This window comes from Lucilia sericata, unplaced genomic scaffold, assembly GCF_015586225.1.
Source record: "Lucilia sericata isolate MDLA Ls3-8-SP2 unplaced genomic scaffold, ASM1558622v1 Contig000007F_arrow, whole genome shotgun sequence".
Taxonomy (NCBI): domain Eukaryota; kingdom Metazoa; phylum Arthropoda; class Insecta; order Diptera; family Calliphoridae; genus Lucilia; species Lucilia sericata.
Genome location: NW_023994048.1, coordinates 1,272,252 through 1,298,571, shown reverse-complemented (window position 1 = coordinate 1,298,571; position 26,320 = coordinate 1,272,252). Strand labels below are relative to the sequence as shown.

Here is a 26,320-nt window from a genome sequence, read left to right as displayed (position 1 = left end):
TTCAAACAAATATGTATGTAGGTGGAGTAAGTTCTAAGAAAGTGACTGATTTGTCTTGGAGCTATGTTTGACACAACGTAGTAATACTGCATGTATGTATGTGTGTACCTAGGGACATACGTACAAAGATTTCTATTAAATTAAAAATTACAGTTTTAAAAGCCAATAAGAAAACAAATGTATAACCTATTTATCTTTGCTCGTCTAATATTTTCAAAGTTTACCTTCATAATACATTTTATTTGCAAAACATTTCTCATACTAAAACTTTATATAATCTCCCCTAATGATTGTATTATAATTTTGTACAATTTATTATAACGAGAACTTTTTTTCTCGTTTTATTTACAATTTGTTTTCTATTTTTAATATTTTTTCCAATTGTAATTGTTGTATATATTCAGATTTTGCCTTTTGGTTATATGTATGTATTTGCAAAAAGTATTTATGTGCAAAAGTTCGATGGTTATTCATAATTTGTGAGTTCTATGTCAGCATTGTAGGTTGTTGTTTTTGCAATTTTAATTGTTAATCAAATACTATATTACCCCACGTAGATGCTTTTCGATAATAAGGGATGATAATAAACATGGCCAAAAGCTTATATTTATTTAAACCTATGGGGCTGTAAAACAAATAACTAATTTAAAAAATATTACATGTTTGTAATAAATTGTAATTTTTAATAGATTACAATATAATTTATGTAATATTTAGATATTCTTTTTTAATTTAACAAACTAATTTAAGTTAAAATGATAATCCTTTTTTATATAAATTACTCAAGCTCTAAATTTTCTGACAGTTACATATTTCAACAAGTTTTTTTTTTATTATTTAAATACAAATAAATATTTTTTGGTTAAAAATTAGGGTATTTTAAATTCGGATTTTTATTAAATAGTTATTACAGTTTAACTTAAACTAATAAATTAACCGTACATTACTAAAAGTGGGTTAGGTTAGGTAAGGTTAGGTTGATAGGAGGATGTATACTACATCAAATCCGAAGAAATACACCTAGGCCACTATCGGGCCTGTTGTGCGCTCCAATTCAAGAAAAAAAAATTGTTCACTGAATGTATTATTTTTCCATGTTCAGAAAATCAGTTTCCTGGACGTAATTCCTAAGAATCTTCCAATCGGCGTTGGTTAAGAATGTTATTTCCGGAATAACATCACTTCCAAGACACTTGGATCTAACTTCGACGAATGCCTGACAATGGCAAAGAAAGTGCTCCAGTGTTTCACTGTCCTCTCCACATGCTCTACATTCGTCTGAATCCGCACGTCCAATTTTGTATAGATGTGCTCGTAATCCTGTGTATCCACTCAGAATACGTACCATCATACTAACCTCAGACTTGCTCATTTTGAGAAGATTTCTCGTCTTGCTCTCATCAGGGTCCCCCCATAGAATCTTTGTGGTTCTACCCACCGTTTTATTATTCCAAGAGGCCTTATGGGATTCTCTCATCCATATTTTTTATTCAGCTTTTGTTGCGTCGAATGGTTTTGCGTTTGTCAGGTTAACTACATCGAGCTCCCTTCCCTTTAAAGCTATTACATTCGCCCTTTCGTTGAAGACTACTCCCGAGTGGCCTGGTACTAAAAGTAAATAAATACACTTTTTGAAAAATAAACTCTACAAAAGGAATACACTCCTTGTAAAACCATTACCAAATTTCGAATGATATAACAATACATTTTTTGTAATTATGTGTGTGTGTCTATGCTGTGGTTAACTCGATTTTTTTATTCTATTTATACATACATACAATACATTTCATAAAAAAGTATTTGCACATATATGTGTGTTGAAAAATCAAAAGATTAAATGATAAATTCAATTAATTAATTGCGAACTGAATATATAATTTAACAAATACATACAAATAAACAAATATGTTTTTATGTGTGTCAGAAAATTTTTAAAATATATACTATAGTATACATACATACATACATACATACATACATACATACATACATACATCATCATACATACATACATACATACATACATACATACATCATACATACATACATACATACATATACCTACATACATACATACATACATACTACATACATACATACATACATACATACATACATACATACATACATACATACATACATACATACATACATACCTATACATACATACATACATACTACATACATACATACATACATACATACATACATACATACATACATACATACATACATACATACATACATACATACATACATACATACATACATACACATACATACATACATACATACATACATACATACATACATACATACATACATACATACATACATACATACATACATACATACTACATACATACATACATACATACATACTACATACATACATACATACATACATACATACATACATACATACATCATACAACATACATACATACATACATACATCCACATACCTACATACATACATACATACATACATACATACATACATACATACATACATACATACATACATACATACATACATACATACATACATACATACATACATACATACTACATACATACATACATACATACATACATACATAAATACATAAGAAAGAATACATACATACATATACATACATACATACATACATACATACATACTACATACATACATACATACATACATACATACATACATACATACATACATACATACATACATACATAAATACATACATACATACAGACAGACATACATACATACATACATACATACATACATACATACATACATACATACATACATACATACATACATACATACATACATACATAACATACATATGTATACATATGTGTGTATACACATACATAAAATAAATACAAAAATAGATATGTATATAAAAAACTGAAATGATATGCATAAATATGTCAGAAATGTTCAATTAGTCTATAGAATACAAGCAGCAATAAAAAGCCGACAAAATCTAATGTCAAAAGTAAGTTGTAAAAAATATAAATAAATATAATTACAAACAATAAAATAATTTAAACAAAACAAAAAAAATGTAGTCATAGCCGGCCATATGATACTGTACGAATGTTGAACTTCTTCATATTTTTAGAAAGATTGGAACAGTTTCGGGAATATACTTATAACATAATTATTAGCTGCAAAACTATATTTGGTTGGTCCGGATGATCTTTGTGAGGTAATAGATTGAGTTCTACGAAAACAGGGTTCTTCCTCGGACAAAATATTGTACAAAATTTAAATACTTTGATTGCATAAAATAATATAGAATCAATATTTGTGAGCGTTACAAAAATCAGCACAAACCAGTTATACTCACACCATTATAGTGGAATACATATTTTTTCAATTATTAGTATACCAAATCAACATCACAGCAAACATCATGTCAAATGTTTCAACACGATGACTTAATCAAGTGATAAGCAAATATCAAATGTTTTACAGAATTTGGAATTATTATTTTAGATCAGCAGTGATCAAAGAGAGAACGTTTGAAAGGGAGAATAATTTAATATGAGAAAATTAATGGATTCGTCGTTGATCAAAATTATTAGTTATTACCAGGGAAACCGAAAACATGCTCTAAAAAAAGTGTTTTAAGCGCTTTAAATATACCGTAAAAAACTCAAAATATGCTCTTAAAATTTAAAATATATGCTCCAAAAATAAAATTTTTAATTATTTTTTAACATTGAAAAGCTTAAAAAGACTGAAATTGTAATGAAATAATAAATGTTTAATGTCATATTCTATATCCTACAAGATTTTTCATAAATGTTTCATCTCATAGTTTGAAGAACTAGTTTAATAGAATTCCGTTTTACGTTCAGATAACCAATAAATAACATGAAATCATTTGGTCCCCAAAAAACATATTTCAAACGACAAAGTTTGACACATTTCTTCCAATTGTATTCATAGCTTTTAAACTTACATTTTAATCGGTGTTGTCATAAATTCCAATAATTAGTTTTTTGAACTATAAAAATGGATTGGTCTCATGAAATCAAAAGTAATCGGTTTTATGTCCGATTTAAAATGTAATGCTTTATTGAATAAAAAACTATAACATTGGTTTTCATGAGAGTAATGTATTTTTTGCAATTTTCAAGTTCTAAAAACGATTTTTTTTTTTCAAAATTGTAAAATACGCTAAAAAATCAAAAAAAAAAAAATAAAAAAAAAATTTTATTTTTTTTTAAATAAAGTTTTAAAAAGAAAATTAAAAATGTACAAAAACGAAAAAAAAAGCGAAAACATCAAAATATGCACTAAAAGAGTAAAATATGCTCGAAAATATGCCTTAAATATGCTAAAAAAAAGTCAAATCATGCAAAATTATGCTCTTATGGGTAAAATATGCAAAAATATGCTCAAACAAATCGATGCCAAAATTCTTAAATTGGTCTGAAACTTGTAAATACCTTATCCATGAGTCCATACGACGCACCACAAAAAACATGCATTTGTATATTTTGGTTTCCCTGGTTATTACTAACCTGGTACTTTAGTGAATTATTTTTTAGCACCTTATAATTTTTGTTAAACAGAAACTAATGTTTTGCAATTACTATCCATTATGGAGCATGAAAAACATGCTAAAAGTTAACTCTAATAGAATTTTAACTACTGACCACTTGTGAAACTCTAAGTCTCTCAAACAAGTACTTAAAATAGACTTGAAGGGAAAACATGGTTTTAAAACCGCATGTTTTACTGCGTATCTTTTATTTCCCTTTTATAAAAATTTCAAAAAAAAGTAAACTATGTAAAATATACATATATGTATTTGCTTGAGTGTCTTTGTTATACCTTATAACATGTATGGAAACAATGTTGCCAGAAGATTTTTTTTAAATCCTTGAACAAATATTTTTTTTTTCACTAAGAAATATTGCCTGAGTAAAATTTCGATATAAATTACAATTTAAAATTTAATAGTTTATAAAAAAAATACTGTCAAATTGAGAAAATTTTAAAATTATCAAAACTAAAACCAAAACTATAAAATTTTTCTGCGCAGATAATTTGTAACTTTGGCAACAATACGTATACGTAATCATAAATAAGTACTTGAGTTTGTAACCATGTATTCTATACAATACCTTTACAATACATTATATACGGTTGTATAGAGATGGCTAACACTTTTGCAAATTGGTTTTTAAATTGTATATAAGTACATGAACACAAGTACTAAAAACTACTACACAACACAACAATATTATATAGAAAAACAACTGTAACAAGTAACATCTATAAGGTACTTAAAAAGGAAACTGGCGAAAACAAAAAGCTACGCAACACGAAAACTTAACAATATTCAAGTACAACTTCAAGCTCTAGGAAAAACATTTGTGTAAGTAGTAAATACAGTACCCTACTTACGTAGAAATTATTAGCAACCAAATTGTAGATAATAAAGCACGATCTCTAAAAGTTCTATAACGATTATTAAGCTCAAAATTATATACTACATATGTATGTATGTCCAGGCACGGATTATTAAATTCAAAAATATGTATTTAGTAATATTTTATAACCAGAGAAACCAAAAATCCAATTAATCAAAACCTACAACTAAAGATACAATATAATCCGTTGTTGATTTTGGGTTTATTAACGACTTGATATTAACTTTGTCACAAACTTATGATACTATTTGAAACATACTTGTAGAGTGTAAAACATAACAATACATAATGCAATTTTATCAAAAATGTTTGTATGAGTGTATAAAGAAATGAATACATAAGTGAATGACTCTCGTTTACGTGAAACACTGTAAATGAAAATATTTTTCTGTTAAACTTGTCAGTGTATAAAGTAGGTGAATAGAGAATTATAACCATTTGAAATGAATCAAAAAATCTTGTTCCTTTAAATATGGTTATGATATGATCGTTTTTTCTTCTAGCCTATTAAAAGTGAAATTCATTGAAATATGTATATTTAAAATCTACCCAGTAAAAACTTTCATTACCATGTAAGCTGTTAAAATGCCAAAATTTACTTACACAATAACATTTTAAGTCATTATTTTAACACGGTGATGTCATTGGAGACAAGTACTTACCACAAACGATTACAAGTAATTTGAAAAAGTAGTCATTGAAAATCGCCTGAAAAACCGTATACAGCTTCTATATCTCCGCTGGCAAGATGACTAATGATTTAGAAAGTATTTATATAATACATTATTAGTAAGACCTTATTAGACTACTTCTATGTAATCCAGACGATATGTTGTAGTCATTGAAAAGTATATTGTTAGGTAAGTAGTTACAATTGAAAGCCATTACCCAGTTTTTGCTGGGTAGCGTTAAAAATAAGTATTTCAATCGGAAAAATGTTTCTGTAAGGGGGTTTATAAGGTAATGAAATAAATGTATTATAATACATTTTAAAAATATTATTCATTATTTATATTTTTGGTTTTTTAAAAATATTTTATTTCGAATTTTATCTTTTATTAGGCACGAACCGAATGATATACCTCTGAAACTATAAATATAATGAAGAAAAATTGCGTTTTTAGTTTTTCATTTCGTGATCCTGTGTCACTTTTAAAGGACTTTAAAGTTTTAAAAAGTACATTTTTCAAAATATATTTTAAAATATTTTTCCTAATCAAACAATGCCAAATTTGATCTCAAACCAACAAGAAGAGTAGTAAAATATTATTATTCTGCCAGGATCAAAAGATGTAAAAAATGTCATTCAAAATTTTAAAAAAAAGTAATATTGAAACCCTAAACAGATATTAAAGGATAAAAACTTTAAAAGTAATTTTTGACATTTTTTATCCTGACTGTATAAAATCAAAATATTACACAATATTTTCCAAATCTTCTTGTTAGCTTGTTATCAAATTTGACATTGTTTGATCAGTAAAAATATTTTAAAATATTTTTTGAAAATTTTCTTTTTAAAATGTTTAAGTCCTTTAAAGAGAACGAAATGAAAAACAAAAAACACAGTTTTTCTCCATTATATTTATAGTTTTATAGGTATATCATCCGATTCAAGTCTAACGAATTTTTCTCTTCTCGGACGGTGTAATTTGGAAGAGACCTTATGTGTGTGCTAGAGTCATGTATGAAACGATCCTCATAATGTGAGGATCTGATCTGATCCAATAGAAAATATTTGTGAAAGTTTTTCGTCATCCTAATGTTATCAAATCTTCTTATTTGCTGTCATAATTCATAGATTACATACTTTCAAATATACAGCTTGTTTTCTCGATAACATTTTTGATGACTACCTATGTAGTATGTTTTCTATAGCACCTCTTTTGCCTATAAAGTAACAATATGTATGTATGTATATACCATGTTACATCAACTGTATAAAAGTTACTATTTTTACCTACACACTAGTAACGAGGATGCCTTTCCGTTCAATGGACGATAGGAAAAAGATTAAAAAACATCAACACCATTTGCCATAACTGTTATATTGTCTTTAGGTAGGGCTTACTTCGCCTCTAAATCTGTCATATTCAAAATTGGGAAGGTGCCGATTGGAAGGGCTGTTACAACAAGCCTCGAAAAGGACACTAAAAAACCTAAGACCACAGTATCCACTACTGATAACGTTGAGGAGTCAAATCCTAAAATCGAGGAATTTACCATTAACTCGCCAGAAGAAAGTGTAGTTGCCCTTTCCAAAATTGGGAAGGCGCCGATTGAAAGGGCTGTCAAAACCGGCCCCGACAAGGACACTAAAACACCTAAGACAGTACCCAAAGCATCATTAGCAAGTACTAGCAATGTTGAGGAGTCAAATCCTAAAAGCGAGGAGGAAATCACTCACCCGCCAGAAGACAGAACAGCAATGCTCTCCAGAATTGCGAATGTGTCTATTAAAAATACTGCTATTCCTATGCCTGATAAGGACACCGCAGTGCCATCAACAGTACTCACTGCATTAATAGCCACTTCAGGCTATCCGGAGGAGTCAAATCCAAAGAGCGAGGAGGTGACCACCAACTCGCTGGAAGACAGTTTAATGGATGACCATGATTGAGGTTATCCAAATAAACCTCCATCGGAGCGAGACAGCTACCAACGCTCTGATGGCTAAAATCAACACAGGTAAAATACATATAGCTTTAATCCAGGAACCTTGGACGATTCGCAACAAGGTTTCTGGATTAAATCACGTAAATTTCCAACTTTTCTACGCTGATACAGGATCTCGCCCGAGAACATGTATCTTATGTCACAAGAACTTATGTTTTCTCCTCTCAACAGGATTATCAACATCGGATGCAACGGTGCTGAAGCAAGGTCGAGGCAACATATACCTTGCATCTATTTACCTGCCTTTCGATTCTCCGACCCTACCACCAACGTCGGATCTGATGAAACTGGTTGAAGAGGCACAAAGGAAAAATAAGAAAATTGTAATAGGTTGTGATGCCAACTCGCATCATGTAGCTTGGGGTAGTACAAACACCAATCGCAGGGGACAAGCCCTCATGGATTTCTTTAATACTAAAGACTTGATAACATTGAACTTAGGTAATAAAGCTACCTTCGTCAATAGAATCAGAGAAGAAGTATTAGATATAACTATATGTTCAGAAGAGCTTATAAACGAAATTCAGGATTGGAGAGTTTCGGACGAGCACTCCTTTTCTGATCATCGGTACATAAGATTCAAAATACTAAGGCCACCACCAAAGCCGATAAAGTTTCGGAATAAGTCTAAAACTAATTGGACAATGTTCGGGGCCTTACTAAAGAACCGTTTAGGTCAGGACACTTTTCAATGTCGAAATAAAGAGGATATAGATGCCAAAGTGGAAACGTTCACAAGTGCCCTGGTTGAATCGTTCGAGGACAGCTGCCCTCTGCGAGAGCGGAGATCTGCCCAGGAAAAACCCTGGGTAACTGGGGAGATCCGGAACCTTGGGAAGACTCTTAGCAAACTATTTAACCGGGCACGGCGTAAAAAGACCGCAGTATACTGGGATGAGTATCGTAATAAACTTGGTGAATATAAGAAAATCGTTCGAAGAGCCAAACGAGACTCCTGGAAACTTTTCTGTGAACAGGTAGATAGCGTAAATGAGGTATCGAAGATAAAAAATTCCTATCCAAAACTCATGTCCAACCGGAATCTATGATCGATGACACGGGCAGGAGGCTTGAGGATATGGAGGAGACAATGAAACTCCTAATGGATTCTCATTTCCCACCCGGTATATCGAATAACATAGATGAACCGATATTGGAGGAAGGGGAGGGTAACACGGAAATAGTTATTACAACTGACATGGTTAAAGGGGCAATCAAGAGCTTTGCTCCCTATAAAGCTGCAGGGCCGGATGGAATTTTCCCGGCACTTTTGCAGATGGAGGCGGGACTGGTTTCCGTACATCTGTCACAGATATTCACTGCATGCTTAAAATTGGCATATACCCCAGTTAAATGGCAGGATGCAAGGGTAATATTTATACCCAAACCAGGGAAACCTAGCTATGCGACACCTAAGTCCTATCGACCGATAAGTCTTACGTCCTTCCTACTTAAAACCTTGGAACGGATAGTCGATAGCATGGTTAAAAGCAGCATACCATACAATGACCTTAAATATAAGCAGCATGCTTATGTAAAGGGACGATCGGTGGAGACCGCTTTAAATGAAGTTGTCCACTACATAAGTGAATCTTTCGATAGCAAACTGTATACACTGGCAGTATGCATTGACATCGAAGGCGCTTTCAATAACGTGCACACTGATACCCTTATCCAATCCCTAGACCAGTTTTATGTTGACCGGGTGCTCCGTAACTGGATCAACTACATGCTAAGGAACAGATGGATAAGCTGCGAGATGTACGATATAACTATCAGGAAAAAGGTATTTCGCGGTATACCACAGGGTGGCATTTTGTCACCTTTACTCTGGGTCACCACGATTAATAGCCTCCTAAGGACCCTAACCGAGAAAGGACTTAGACCTGTCTGCTATGCAGACGATGTCGTAATACTTTTAAAGGGAAAGGATCCAAATTACTTGTGTAGAAGAGCTGAGGAGGCTCTGAATACGGCCTTGAGCTGGGCTCAACCGAGAGGCCTCAATGTTAACCCGGCGAAGACGGAAATCTGTCTTTTCACAAGAAAGACAAAAATTTCTACATATACTGAACCTTGCTTCTTGGGCAAGAAGATACCGGTGACAGACAAAGTTAAGTACTTAGGTGTAATACTTGACCGGAAATTAAAATGGAGACACCACATAGAGGATAGGATCAACAAGGCACATCGGTGCTAGGCGATATGTAGGAGAACCATAGGCATGAAATGGGGTCTTAGTCCTACTATGACAAATTGGCTTTATAAAAGTGTAATTAGACCAATTCTAGCTTATGCTTCAATAATCTGGTGGACTGCTTTGGACAAAAAGTGTAATATCAAACTACTACAGGGAGTTCAGCGTACATGCTGCTTGGGTATAAGTGGTGCCATGTGTACTACTTCAACCAAGGCTCTGGAAACGTTGCTAGATATTCCACCCATTGAAACATATATAAGATATGAGGCGGCGCTTACAGCCGAACGGCTCTTTACTTTAGGCGAACTGGCCAAAAACGGTTATAGGACACGTCATCAATGTATACTGGACACATTGGAAGGTTATACACATTCATCGGACGTGCCTGATCGCATACCAGACACTGAATATGTCGGAAACTTTGAAACGCTAATCCCAGATAGAATGTCTTGGTCAAGCGGAACATTAGAGCAAATACCAGTAGGAATCCGTTGCTACACGGATGGCTCTAAATTAGGGGACAAAGTGGGTCTGGGGTTCTATATTGAAGACCCAGAAACAGAAATATACCACCGTTTACCTAATCATAACACAAGCTTCCAGGCAGAAGTACGAGCAATAACGGAATGTGTAAATTGGATTAGAATAAATATGGCGCCCACAGGGCTTAATATATTTACCGACAGCCAGAAGGCAATTTGTGCGATATCAGGTGATAGAATTAAATCTAAGACCGTATTGGATTGTAAGAAAGCTTTAACTGAATACTCTCCCAGAGGTAAGGTTCACATCATATGGGTACCAGGCCACTCGGGAGTAGCCGGCAACGAAAGGGCGAATGTAATAGCTTTAAAGGGAAGGGAGCTCGATGTAGTTAACCTGACAAACGCAAAACCATTCGACGCAACAAAAGCTGAATTAAAAATATGGATGAGAGAATCCCATAAGGCCTCTTGGAATAATGAAACGGTGGGTAGAACCACAAAGATTCTATGGGGTGACCCTGATGAGAGCAAGACGAGAAATCTTCTCAAAATGAGCAAGTCTGAGGTTAGTATGATGGTACGTATTCTCAGTGGACACACAGGATTACGAGCACATCTATACAAAATTGGACGTGCGAATTCAGACGAATGTAGAGCATGTGGAGAGGACAGTGAAACTCTGGAGCACTTTCTTTGCCATTGTCAGGCATTCGTCGAAGTTAGATCCAAGTATCTTGGAAGTGATGTTATTCCAGAAATAACATTCTTAACCAACACCGATTGGAAGATTCTTAGGAATTACGTCCAGGAAACTGAGTTTCTGAACATGGAAAAATAATACATTCAGTGAACAATTTTTTTTTTTTTTTTTTTTTTTTTTTTTTTTCTTGAATTGGAGCGCACAACAGGCCCGATAGTGGCCTAGGTGTATTTCTTCGGATTTGATGTAGTATACATCCTCCTATCAACCTACCTACCTACCTACCTATATTGTCTTTTTTATGATGTTTTATGCAAGTTTTTCTTGTGTACAACTTTTATTGCCATCTGTCTAGTTTAATTCCATGGAAGCCCCTTTAAGCAGCAGTATACAGCGATAGTATCCACGTTGTCGTCATCATTAGTGGTAGTAGTTGTTGCACAATTTATTTTATTAATTAATGTTATGTTTATTAAATTTAAATTGGCTTGATTGACCTCCATTCATTTGTTTAGTTGTCATTTTAGTTTTTGTTCATTTGCAGTATGTTTTAAAGTACAGTGGGGGAGAATATTTGTATTTTTCGCTTAAATTTTCAATACTATAAGCATACATATATTAAAAGCGTTTCTTTCATTATTTTCAGTTATTTGTCTGGGCTGTGCCGATGCTGCCTGAAAAACTTAGAAGTCATAAAAGAAGGTAATAATAATACTATAATAATATTTAAATTTATATTTTTGTTTAAAAAACATACAATTTCTTCGCATTTGTTACATTAACATTTTTTATATTTTCCATTTCTATTTATTTTTTAATTGTTTCAAATATTGACAAAGCTTTTTAGTAAAAATCGTTTTGGCTTTTAAATTATTTAGATTTCTTTTATTTTTGACACTTCTAACTTCCGGTACTGCGCCATACAATGGTTTTAGAAGTATTCAGTTGCATTTGAAACATCTATTGGATCTATAAAATAAATATTATTGATATTCTAATCTACCATAACACAACAAAACTAAAACAAAGTTTAGACAAAATCAAAAGAGAGAAAACTATTTAGTCATTTGTAACTTGTTTGTTTGAAAAATAACTGTCATTCTGCATACAGGAAGTCAAAGTAGCAGGAATCTGCATACAATAAAAACATTTAGTAATGGTTATATGTATATTAGAGTGTCCAGAGGAACACTATTTTGGGAATTTGATGTACTTGACAAATTGTGCAGGGAATAGGATATTCAAGATCAGCTGGTAGTGCATTGTGGAAGTTTTTAAAGGGTTAAATTTTTTTTTTTTTTTTTAATTTTTCACGTATTCGGTACAGTAAAACACATTATCTAACGGGGGTGCCTACAAAAGCGTTGTCCCCGAGACAACCTAATGTATATGTATGTAATATGTAAACTGAAATTACTAAATGTTTTGCAATAAGTATATAATTGTGAACACTAGACTATAACAACCAATTAATGTTAAATCTGCGTCGGAATTGAGTTGGATTATATTAAACCGATCACAAAAATGTTGGCAATTGCATTAATAATACAAATATGGCTTATAAACATATACAATGTAAATATTCTGGATAAATGATAAAAACTATGTATATATACAAATTTTACTCCTTTCTTGAGGAAAGTATACTCATATAATAAGACATTTTCGCAAAATGTTTTTAAATTTCTCATTGTTTCTCCTGTTGCTTTCTGATGATTTCTATATCATAAACAAGTACTAGTTGAGATAGATATACAAAAATTTATTCTCTAAATAAAAGTCATAATAAAAAAAACTACCAAAAAAAAGTATACTTACAAATGTGTATACATACAGATGCAATTTTACAAAAAAATACATTTATAAAATCTAAAAAATACAAATACTGTAAAATTGAATAAAATCTACGGGTGGGCTATCTGTGGTTTAACATTTCGATTGTTATGTGTATAAATATACAACTATCCCTCGTTTTCTCACTACACCTGTTTTACACGATTTCGCTTTAGGATGATTTTTTTATTTATCGCGTTAAACGAGTGATAGAAATAAAATCGATACTTAAATACACTAAATTATGTCGATAATTTGGAAATGAAAGAATAATCTTCTTAACTTTGTGACAAATGAAGTAATCTCATATATACATGGGTCTTTTCGTGTCAAGTGACCCAACTTTAAAAACCGATGTCTTCCAATTTTTTAACTTAAGAATAATTTTTTTTTTTCAATATTTGCCAATTAATTTCCTCCTATACGTTTTTTTGGACGTTTTTGTTGTATTTTTTTTTACTCTGGAGAAAGCTTGGACAATTTTTTTTACAAACTTTATAGTTATATACTTTAACGTCTTTATGGGGAAAAAAAATATTTAAAAAAAGAAAATTTTTTTTAAATTAATTTTTTTTTTGAAAACATTGAAGAAATAGCTATCTAAACTCCTTTGGAATTTTTTTGCTAGGACCAATAGGTGAAAATTTACACGCATTTGAATAAAACCCTGTATGACCAAAATGTCCAAACTTTACCCCCTCTGACTCCGGCAGTTCTTGACCGATAGAGCTGAAAATGTGTGTCTGTCCCATAATGCTAACCTTTGTGCAAATTTCATCCAAATCGGAAGACATCGATTTTTAAAGTTGGGTCACTTGACACTAAGTTTCCAATACATATATATTTTATTTTCAAAAATTATAGTTTCATTAAATAAATTATGATTTATATGTTACACCTTTTTCAGTAACGTATCTATCGTGCAAAAGGACGGATAGGTGTATATGTATATCTACATTCATTGCAAATGGGTTTATTCATACATATATGAAAGTGTGAGTGCATGACTAGATGTAATACATACCCTGCAAATCGCAAAAGTAGTGGTGCAATGACGAATATCCCAGCAGTTCGGTCGGACAGTCCCGAACTATCTATTTAACCTACAACTTAAAATTACCCCTAGCCACTGACTATTTTAACATGTGTTTGTCCTACGAGGAAGTCAATCGTCACCCGATAGTGAGAAAAAAATCCTAAAAAAATCCTGTTAGCAGATTCTACAACCGAAATAAATTGAACAATACCCTGTAAGGTAACTACATATTATATTCTACAAGTTACCTTTTGGTACCGTAAATTTGACAAAAATTACTTATTAAACTGCAGGGTATTTATGCATTCATACACGAAAGAGTGGATTTGCTTGCTTGTATGTAAATTAGAGGTGCCCAAAATTATTATTGCTGCTTGAAAAGGTCTCAGTTTTTTTCATTAGTTAATAATACTAACAGGTGTACAATTTTAGACCAATCGAATAACGGCAACTCATGCATTAAATTGATTGAAAATGTCAAAATTGGTAACATAATAACACTTTTTTGATTTCTACAAAAGGTCAAACAACAAGTAATTTTTAGACACTAATAAATAAAGACTCATACATACTAAATCTTAATATTTTGGGCGCCTCTAATGTGCATACATATGTATGTATGTATGAATTATAAAAGGAATTTTCTAAACATACATACATAGATATACTAGTATGTTGCGGCATTATTGCATTGTTATAAAACCCTTAAGGCGTTTGTTATGATGGCATATTTAGTGTATTCAGTGTTGTTTTCTATTGTATTTCATTATATTAAATATGTATGTATGTGCGTTTGTAATTTTTTCACTGTTTGGCTTGTTCTGTTTTCATTGTTTTTAGATTGCATTGTTGTGGCATCTTTTTATATGTTTATATACCAAGCTGTGACATTTTCTATAACTGTCTGTGGGTTTAGGTTCTATGTATTCTCGATGTTATTTTTTTCTTTATATACATACATATGTTTGATTGCATTGTATTTGAATGTGGAAGAAAGTAAGATTTTTTGCACAAAATGCATTTATTTATGTAAAGCACATACACTTCACACAAACACATACTTCAAATGTGCGGCCATTCACTTGTAATGAGAGAGAGTAGCAGGTGCGTTAGCATGTTATCTAGCTACTGTGTGTATATGTAAATAGGGCCTTTAATTTAGTTCAAATTATAAAACAAAAGGCCCTCTCTGCTATTCAAATTCAAAAGTACCCCTAAGTTAACCAGTAGTAACAGCCTCTTGAAAACATTTTACTTGAATGGTTATGCTATTATAAAGTTACTGCAACTGTTACTTTTATATTCTCATTTTCGTATTTATCCACTCAGGTGTTTATATGCATATGGATGTAGATGTGTTTGTGTAACAATATGTCTGCCTATAAGTCTGCTTATGCAGCATCATACAATGTGTAACACCATATATTCTCCCCTATATACATACATATGTATAATATGTACATATACGTAAATACATATGAACGAACAATGGCATCATAATTATAATTGCACTTTAATGGTTTACGTGGTGGTTAACGTTCGTTACATTAACCGTTTTTTAAACTGCTTCTTTTTGTTTTACAAAACAAAAAATCCATAAAAATTTATGTTTTTCACATTTTGAATTTTTCTATAGACGACTTCAGTCGTATACGATTTTAAATTTACAATCGACAACAAAATGTTTTAATTTAATCCTACTCTAGTTCATTGCAATTTCTGTTTTATATCTGTACTAATTTTTTCTAGTTCTGTGGTAGTTCTGATCTAATTCTATTTTAGTTCTATTCTACTTCTGTACTAGTTCTGTTCCGAAGATTATGAAACCTGATTTTTTGTCACCGTCTGTTTCACTATCTCTATTTTATATGCCAGAGTTGGGGGTAGTGCACTAAATTTGCAGTTTCCACTAAATGTTAGTGATAGTGCAAAATTTTTCACTATCACTAATAGATATTTAGTGGTGAGTTGAAAAATTACAGCCTCACTAAGCAATAGTGGTAGTGGTACAAGAAAGTTTTTCACTAAAATTAATTTAGTGATAGTGAAAACCCTTTTTTTACAGCTTAGTGCAAATTTTTTTTCTCCACTAACAGGATAGTGGAAAAATATAATCATTCACTAAATTTATGTAAAAATATATTTTGAAAAACAACATAAAAATTGTACGCAAAGTGACAAGAAATTAAAAGGTTTGTCATTCAAATTGCATCCGGTATCAAGGGGCCACATTTTATTTCGTATTTTGGTATTATTTTCGTTGTTTTTTAAGGACTTTATCTATCGTATATTTTTGACATTTTCTTTCATTTATTACGAACGAATTCATTTTCTAAAAACCATAAATATGTATGTATGTATGTATGTATGTATGTATGTATGTATGTATGTATGTATGTATGTATGTATGTATGTATGTATGTATGTATGTATGTATGTATGTATGTATGTATGTATGTATGTATGTATGTATGTATGTATGTATGTATGTATGTATGTATGTATGTATCTATCGTATATTTTTGACATTTTCTTTCATTTATTACGAACGAATTCATTTTCTAAAAACCATAAATATGTATGTATGTATGTATGTATGTATGTATGTATGTATGTATGTATGTATGTATGTATGTATGTATGTATGTATGTATGTATGTATGTATATGATTTTTCTTTAATACAATAAAAAATAATAAAATAGAAATATTTTGAACATACATATGTACATATGTATTTTCAATTTGTTTGGATTATTTTTACAAACACTATTTTTTGAGATTTTAGTGCATATTAAAGCATTCATGTAGTGACTGTTAAACATTTGCACTATTTTATTGTAGTGCAAAATTTTCACTACCACTAATGGTTAGTGGTAGTGGAAAAATTTTCACTACCACTATTTTTTTTAGTGGCAGTTAAAATATGTTTCACTACCACTAATTTTTTTAATGGTAGTTAAAATATGTTTCACTACCACTATAGTGATAAAAAATAGTGGAAAATCAAAATTTCGTCACTACAGTGGGATTTAGTGGAAACCTTAGTGCACTAAATATTTAATGCACTACCCCCAACTCTGTTATATGCTAAATATTGCACTCAACAATCAACCCCTTTGGTATTTATTTTACAAATTTGTGGTTTTATTGTTGTGAGAGTTTTTTTTTCAAATTTAATTACAACAATTATTATATCAATGAAAATTTGTTGAATATTTTCGCCTTTAGTTTACATGTCCAGTTATTTTATGTCTATATTTTTTTTCTAAAATTCTTATTATTTTATAGATATACATATCTATGTACATTATATGGTGGTTAAATATATAGAAAATTCATTTAGCTGTTTTTATTCAAACTTTTATGCTCACTGCTTTAATATTTACTAGCAGATAAAATACATATACATATAGTACGAAAAAATCTATACATATGTATTTGATACTAATATTTAAATAACCCAAATGCATTTGAACAATAGACTAAAATATTTGAGGTCATTTAATGTTGGGGAATTGTGCCGTTATTGAATTTTTCAAATAGTTTGTACCACTTCGATAATAATATTAAATATTTATATATGCATATTCACATTAGACTGACCCAGCTTTTTTTAGAAATCTGATTTAGGAAACGATTCGAGTTAATGTACTGAATTGGAGAAGAAACAAAATTATAAGTATTTTTAAGGATTATCTGGTAGAAAGGACATTTTGAGAAAATGTACATATATCTTATTTTTATCGTATTCATCACGATATTGTCGTTTGAGAGTTATTTCCACAAAAAAGGGTGTCCATGAGACACTCTAATGTAGATATGTATATTGCTTATATCAGGTTGTGTGTGGGTATGTTGTGAAAGGATATTCAGTATTTTTAAGCTCTTATGGAATATGTACAATGTACATTGTTCATACATATATAACGCTGTGTGATTGTATATACGAAGTTTTCTAAATTTTATAGGTTACCAACTATACCCAGTGTGCTTAGCTACCCTAAAAGCAAAAAAACCCACTTACACATGGGAGATGCCACTCAAATTATTGCAAGTTCGCCAATTTTTCCGATTTTAATTCTTATGGGAGGGGCCAATCCCCCCATTGAAAGTCCGCCAATTTTTCTCTAAATGTTCACATGAATGTCAAAGTTCTTCATGTAAAATTTGAAGATTCTATCTTCTACAGTATCTCAGATATACAAATTTTTCTATATAATTCATATTGGGGTTCCAAGCCACCCCCTAATGAAAGTCCGCTTTTTACCCCAAAATGTTCAGATGAATATGAAAGTCCTTTTTGCAAAATTTTAGGAATCTAGTTCTATTAGTGTCTTAGATAAAATATTTTGTTGTATTTAATTCATATGGGAGGTGCCGCTCTCCCCATTGGTAGTCCGTCAATTTATTACCCAAAATATTTACATGGATGCTAAAGTTCTTCGTGCAAAATTTTAAGCTTTTAACTCTAATAGTTTCCAAGATAAACGAATTTGTGTATTTAATTAATATGGGAGGTGCCACGCCCCCTGCTGCTGGTCCGCCCACTTTTAATCCTAACTAATCATATTGAGACTTATGTGGCTCCGACCAAATTAGAGGGCTCTGTTACATTTTCCCAGATATACTGATTTAATATTTTCTTAATATGGAAGGTGCCACGCTCACTATAGTCATTCCGCCCATTTTATCCAAAAATATTCTTATGGATGTCAAAGTTGTCCGTGCAAAATTTGAGAACTCTAAATGTACCAGTTTCCAAGATATATGACTTTTAATAGTTATTTAATAAGTAGGCGTGGCAACTCGATTACTTGAAATTTTAAAATGAAAAGTAGCCTATAGTTCCTTCCAGATATACAGCCGTTTAGCCGTCTATAGACTTCAAACAAACAAACCCACAAACAAATAAACACACATTCATTTTTATATATATAGATAGTGAAATAAAAAGTAGGTAATTGCAAAAGATTATAACACACTAGAAATATTTTAGTGTTCTTAATTATTAAAATTTACTAAATAAGTTTTGTTAATTGTTTGAGGATTTTTAATGTGCAAAAAAGTTTACATACATTAAATTCTCTCCCGTTAGCAGTATGACATATTGTGCACTCTTTTCCTGTATATATTTAAATATATATTCTCATATTATAATTAACTGTCAGCATATTGTTTTATAATATTTCATTAAAGAATTTAATATTAAATTAACCTAATAAAATTTGACAATGTGTACGTAAATTATAATAAATTATTTATACCAATTTTTAAAATGTTTTAAGTAAGTCACCTCTATGTTAAGAGCCAATTGAAGAAAAAAGTGTTTTGTGAACTTTTACAAATATTTTTATAACCTACACCACTATAGTGGGAATTATGCGTTTGTGCTGATGTTTGTAACGCAGTAAAATATTGGTACTATACCCACCTTAAAGTATACCGATTGACTCAGAATCACTTTCTGATTGAAATTTGAAAAATTTATTTTGAACCGAGGACGAAACCTATTGAGAATGGTTAAAATCGATTCATTATTTCACCTAGCCCCCATACATGACTTTTGAGCTCATAATTATGTATAAGACTAAGTTTTATACAAATCTTGATGAGCTTGCTGAATTCTGATATGATCGGATCTCATTTGACCCTAGCTCCCATACAAAGCCCCATTCACAAAGTGACTTATCGGGATCGGTCCTCATATCCTCCACATAAAGCCTCGTTCAGAAAATTAGTTTTTCTTAAATAAATCGAAATCAAGATAATATTCAAGATAAATGCTTTGTTGTGAAAAATAAATCACACTTAATATTATTAAATAATGGTGTAGGGTATCATATGGTCGGCCACGCCCGACTATAATTTCTTACTTGTTTTTAAAAAATTTAACTCTTAATACATTTAATGAAAATAACATGATTAAGTCAGTTTTTTGTGTATTAAACATCATTATTTGCAGATAAACAAAAGTCAAAAGACCTCAATTGCAAACATCTACTTTAAAGTAAATAATATTTCACAATTTTTCATGATTTTAAACAGCAGAATAGCAGAATACCATGCCCTCTATTTGTATTAATATATGGACGTACGTGTGTATGGAAGTTTTAATGGTTGTTAAATACAAAGATAAAAAACACAACGAAAATACAGCTTTATAATAAAACAACAATACTGATGATAATAATAAAAAGCAGCAACAGCAATAACATTGTTTTTCATCTCCATCAGTATTATTATTATTATTTTTATCAACATCACAGCCATTAACCAACATAATCATCAGCAGTGAAATGTCAAGTAAAACAATTTATTAAGCCAACACAAATATGAACCATAATATGAATAAAAACACTACAGACAAAAACTAAGTAACATAAAATCATGGGTATTGTGGGTTTGCTTAGAAATATATAACGCGTTCTAGTCAGTTCTAGTCGTCTAGTTCAGTTCTAGTTCAGTTCTAGTTCAGTTCTAGTCAGTTCTAGTTCAGTTCTAGTCAGTTCTAGTTCAGTTCTAGTTCAGTTCTAGTTCAGTTCTAGTTCAGTTCTAGTTCAGTTCTAGTTCAGTTCTAGTTCAGTTCTAGTTCAGTTTCTAGTTCAGTTCTAGTTCAGTTCTAGTTCAGTTCTAGTTCAGTTCTAGTTCAGTTCTAGTTCAGTTCTAGTTCAGTTCTAGTTCAGTTCTAGTTCAGTTCTAGTTCAGTTCTAGTTCAGTTCTAGTTCAGTTCTAGTTCAGTTCTAGTTCAGTTCTAGTTCAGTTCTAGTTCCAGTTCTAGTTCAGTTCTAGTTCAGTTCTAGTTCAGTTCTAGTTCAGTTCTAGTTCAGTTCTAGTTCAGTTCTAGTTCAGTTCTAGTTCAGTTCTAGTTCAGTTCTAGTTCAGTTCTAGTTCAGTTCTAGTTCAGTTCTAGTTCAGTTCTAGTTCAGTTCTAGTTCAGTTCTAGTTCAGTTCTAGTTCAGTTCTAGTTCAGTTCTAGTTCAGTTCTAGTTCAGTTCTAGTTCAGTTCTAGTTCAGTTCTAGTTCTAGTTCAGTTCTAGTTCAGTTCTAGTTCAGTTCTAGTTCAGTTCTAGTTCAGTTCTAGTTCAGTTCTAGTTCAGTTCTAGTTCAGTTCTAGTTCAGTTCTAGTTCAGTTCTAGTTCAGTTCTCGTTCAGTTCTAGTTCAGTTCTAGTTTAGTTCTAATTCAGTTATAGTTCAGTACTAAATATAATTATTGCCTCTTGTGGATTTTAATAATACTTTTCCCACTGTGCGCTGTCAATGAATGTAAGGAATTAATAAGCAACAATTTGTGTATTTTAGTATACATATAAGCCTATAGGTATAAATTAAAAAAATAAAATATTTTGAAGAGAATGTAGGAAATATAAACAACAAACAAACGAATTTTTATATTAAAAGAAAAAACTCCAAAATAAATACTACGAAAATAACGTGAAAAAAGCTTATAATCAACAAAAACAACCGCAACGGAATTGAGAAAACCTGGCAAATAACTAAAGAAGTAAAAAATAAAATCGTAATAAAAACAATGAAAAATTCGTCAAAAAATTATATCCTCAATAAAGCAGGTAAGCAGAGAAAAAAAAACATGAAACTTTCTACATAAAACATGTAATAACGTTTTACTATACAGTTGATCCACAAGTGCCTGGGATACTAATATATACAAGTTTACAGTCGTGTATATTATGTGTATGGCTACGTGTGCATAAAACCTACACAAGCATACATACATTTAAATACAGTTAGTTATCTCTGACTACAAAATTAATAGCCATAGGGAACCTTTTTCGATATAGAGTGTAACATAACAGCAGATATGTGTATGAATGTCTGTATATGAATTTCCGTTTCCGTTGACACACATACCAGTTTATGTAACAATCATCGTCACAACCACCGTCATCATCAACACCACCGCCACTGATGCCACCTTTTATCGTGCATACATTTGAACTGGCTTTGCAGGTTCGTTGGTTGTATGGTTGGTTGTTGGGTTGACCACACAAACACAGTGTTAGTTCCAGTCTTTGGCACTGGTATTTTGTAAAACATCAAAGCAACAAATAATCTACTCGTAAATGCTTTTTGATAAAAGGAATAAAATGTTTATTCCTTGTTGTGGACGATCACTATTATGATTGTTTATTTTTTATGTTTATTCTATAGTTACGAATCCAACAAAATTAGAGCTTATCTTCTGTAATTTTTATTTTATATAAACCTAATATCAGCCTACTAACACATAGACGTGGAGTAAAGAAGTCTATTTATGCAAAATATGTTACTGAATTGTTTAATGTGTATTTGTACTTAATGCTCCTTGCAGATAATAAAACATTAATTATTGTTGAGTTCGTGTTTACAGCGTTATAGCTTGAAACGCTTTAAATAAAACAAAAACATTTACCAAAATTAGTTCAAAATATCTACAATTCATCAACATTAATTCTTCAGAAACCATATTCGTGTTTTAACAATAAATTACGCAGAATACTTCATAATTTGTTTTCTTTTGTATTTGGTTTATGCTGATGTTTATAGAGCATACAAATAAATGGTAATACCCATCTTAAAATCATATTTTTAGTCTGTTAAATCAAGCCCGACATTCGTCCACTTATTTAAACATTTTAAATACGATTTCTAATTTCGAAAATAATTCAATGAAGTTTGGTACACGTAATATCCACAAGGACCCTACATCTTGATTTGGGTTAAAATCGGATCGTTAGAAGAAGACCACAAACAACCTTTGGAAAATTAGTTTTTCAATAATAAGTTGCTAAAATATATCGTCAATAAATTGCTAAAATATTTCGAAATTGTTGGTGTTGAAAATACGAGACCGATTTTGTAAACAAAACAACTTTTTAACTCCCTATTTTTAAGTATTTATTTAAAAGCGATTTTGGTAAGTACTTGCCTCCAATGTCATCACTGTGTTAAAAGAACTGCTATAAGGTTTGGTATGGTCAGTCAAGTCCGTCTATGCTTTAATACTTTTTTTACCTCTCCATTAAGGATATATTTATGTATGTCAAACAGCAGCAGTACACTATAATAAGATTTTTCTGAAATTTACTATAAGTCACATAAGTAAGTTTTCCATACATTTTGTACATTTAATGAATTGTTTAATTTATATATTTATTTAATATTAAATCTAATAAAATTGTAAATATAAATAATTATTGGCCTTAATAGTAACCAAATAGACATATATTTATTATCTTTTATTTCAGTTTAAGCTCAAAAACGAAAATCACTTTTCTAAGTACTAGTGCCGCAGGAGATGGTACTTTTTAAATAAAACTCCTGCTGCCCAAGTGCTTATCAAAGAGATTTAGTTGTCAACAAATAAAAACTCCAGGAAAAAGTGAAAATTATAAATTAAAAGTGTGATATATTTCCTCTGGCGATTACAATTGTGAAACAAATTAAAGTACTGTTTCATTTCTATACGATATTAAAGAAATTAATGTTTAGCTTGAAATAAAAATTATGCATTTTAGTTCAGTTCTAGATCGGTTCTAGTTCAGTTCTAGTTCAGTTTTAGTTCAGTTTAAGTTCAGTTCTAGTTCAGTTCTAGTTCAGTTCTAGTTCAGTTCTAGTTCAGTTCTAGTTCAGTTCTAGTTCAGTTCTAGTTCAGTTCTAGTTCAGTTCTAGTTCAGTTCTAGTTCAGTTCTAGTTCAGTTCTAGTTCAGTTCTAGTTCAGTTCTAGTTCAGTTCTAGTTCAGTTCTAGTTCAGTTCTAGTTCAGTTCTAGTTCAGTTCTAGTTCAGTTCTAGTTCAGTTCTAGTTCAGTTCTAGTTCAGTTCTAGTTCAGTTCTAGTTCAGTTCTAGTTCAGTTCTAGTTCAGTTCTAGTTCAGTTCTAGTTCAGTTCTAGTTCAGTTCTAGTTCAGTTCTAGTTCAGTTCTAGTTCAGTTCTAGTTCAGTTCTAGTTCAGTTCTAGTTCAGTTCTAGTTCAGTTCTAGTTCAGTTCTAGTTCAGTTCTAGTTCAGTTCTAGTTCAGTTCTAGTTCAGTTCTAGTTCAGTTCTAGTTCAGTTCTAGTTCAGTTCTAGTTCAGTTCTAGTTCAGTTCTAGTTCAGTTCTAGTTCAGTTGTAGTTCAGTTGTAGTTCAGTTCTAGTTCAGTTCTAGTTCAGTTCTAGTTCAGTTCTAGTTCAGTTCTAGTTCAGTTCTAGTTCAGTTCTAGTTCAGTTCTAGTTCAGTTCTAGTTCAGTTCTAGTTCAGTTCTAGTTCAGTTCTAGTTCAGTTCTAGTTCAGTTCTAGTTCAGTTCTAGTTCAGTTCTAGTTCAGTTCTAGTTCAGTTCTAGTTCAGTTCTAGTTCAGTTCTAGTTCAGTTCTAGTTCAGTTCTAGTTCAGTTCTAGTTCAGTTCTAGTTCAGTTCTAGTTCAGTTCTAGTTCAGTTCTAGTTCAGTTCTAGTTCAGTTCTAGTTCAGTTCTAGTTCAGTTCTAGTTCAGTTCTAGTTCAGTTCTAGTTCTAGTTCAGTTCTAGTTCAGTTCTAGTTCAGTTCTAGTTCAGTTCTAATTCAGTTCTAGTTCAGTTCTAGTTCAGTTCTAGATCAGTTCTAGATCAGTTCTAGATCAGTTCTAGTTCAGTTCTAGTTCAAGTTCAGTTCTAGTCCAAGTTCAGTTCTAGTTCAGTTCTAGTTCAGTTCTAGTTCAGTTCTAGTTCAGTTCTAGTTCAGTTCTAGTTCAGTTCTAGTTCAGTTCTAGTTCAGTTCTAGTTCAGTTCTAGTTCAAGTTCAAGTTCAGTTCTAGTTCAGTTCTAGTTCAGTTCTAGTTCAGTTCTAGTTCAGTTCTAGTTCAGTTCTAGTTCAGTTCTAGTTCAGTTCTAGTTCAGTTCTAGTTCAGTTCTAGTTCAGTTCTAGTTCCGTTCTAGTTCAGTTCTAGTCCAGTTCTAGTTCAGTTCTAGTTCAGTTCTAGTTCAGTTCTAGTTCCGTTCTAGTTCAGTTCTAGGTCAGTTCTAGCTCAGTTCTATTTTTACTTAATATTTTCGACTCAGGACTATCAACTTCTTAAGTATTGTTTGTATTTGTCGTCATGGATTGTCTAATATTTATTTTTGTAAATGTAGTACAGCAAAGTGTGTTTAGATGAAACTTGTTCAAGCGATAAAATATTTTTAAAAATATTCAAATCTAGTATTTTCTCCTTTTTTTACAATATTAAAATTTTTGCAATCGCTTTTATAAACCACATAGAAACACATGCAGATTTTACCCTTTCTCACATACACACAAGCATGTACCAATTTCACCAAAAATATTTTTTTTATTTTGTTTTTCTTTTTAGATCGTATTTTTACAAAATATATATATAAAAAAAAAATAACATTGGCACACGCTAGAAGAAGCATAACCTGGAGAAAATAACAAGTTTTTGTGTACGTGCAAATAATGTGACTTTTGCGTGCAAATTATTATCATCTTGAGTTGAAGGAATACGGGACATGGTTGAAAATGAGTGAAAAGAGAAAATTCTCAAATTTTTTGCAAGGATTTCTAGAGATAATTTGATATTAGTTGCATGTTATATTTATTTTTGTTTTCATCTTTATTTTTTTCTCCAAAATATTTGTACTTATTAAAATGACTCTGAATCCTGGGTGTGCGTGTGTATTGTTGGCATTTTACTAAATATTTTTGGCAAATTGCAGTGTGTGTATTTGAGTGAGTATGTACATATATACATTTGTACGTATGTAAAATGTCAACAAAAAGGTTGCATTTTATTCCAAGATGTTTGCTTGTTCGTTAGCACCGTAGTTAAACCTACACCACTTTAGTGACGAAGGTATATCAGTTTTCTGCTAATGTTTAAAACTCATTGAAATATTGATTGTATTCCTACTATGAAGTATAGTGATTTCTGTACTCCTGTTCGTTCAGGTCACAATTTTCAAGATATTTCTATGACCTAAAAACAAAG

General features: G+C 31.2%; 1 long non-coding RNA gene across 1 annotated transcript in view; it reads left to right on the top strand.

Annotated features, from left to right (window-relative positions):
• LOC119602660 overlaps positions 1–25,883 on the top strand; it is a 41,217-nt gene extending 15,334 nt beyond the window's left edge. Inside the window, exons 2-3 of the long non-coding RNA XR_005231360.1 lie at positions 12,159–12,214; positions 25,685–25,883. This is a non-coding gene — a long non-coding RNA (uncharacterized LOC119602660). The remainder of the gene's footprint in view (positions 1–12,158; positions 12,215–25,684) is intronic.
• Positions 25,884–26,320: the final 437 nt, after the last annotated feature.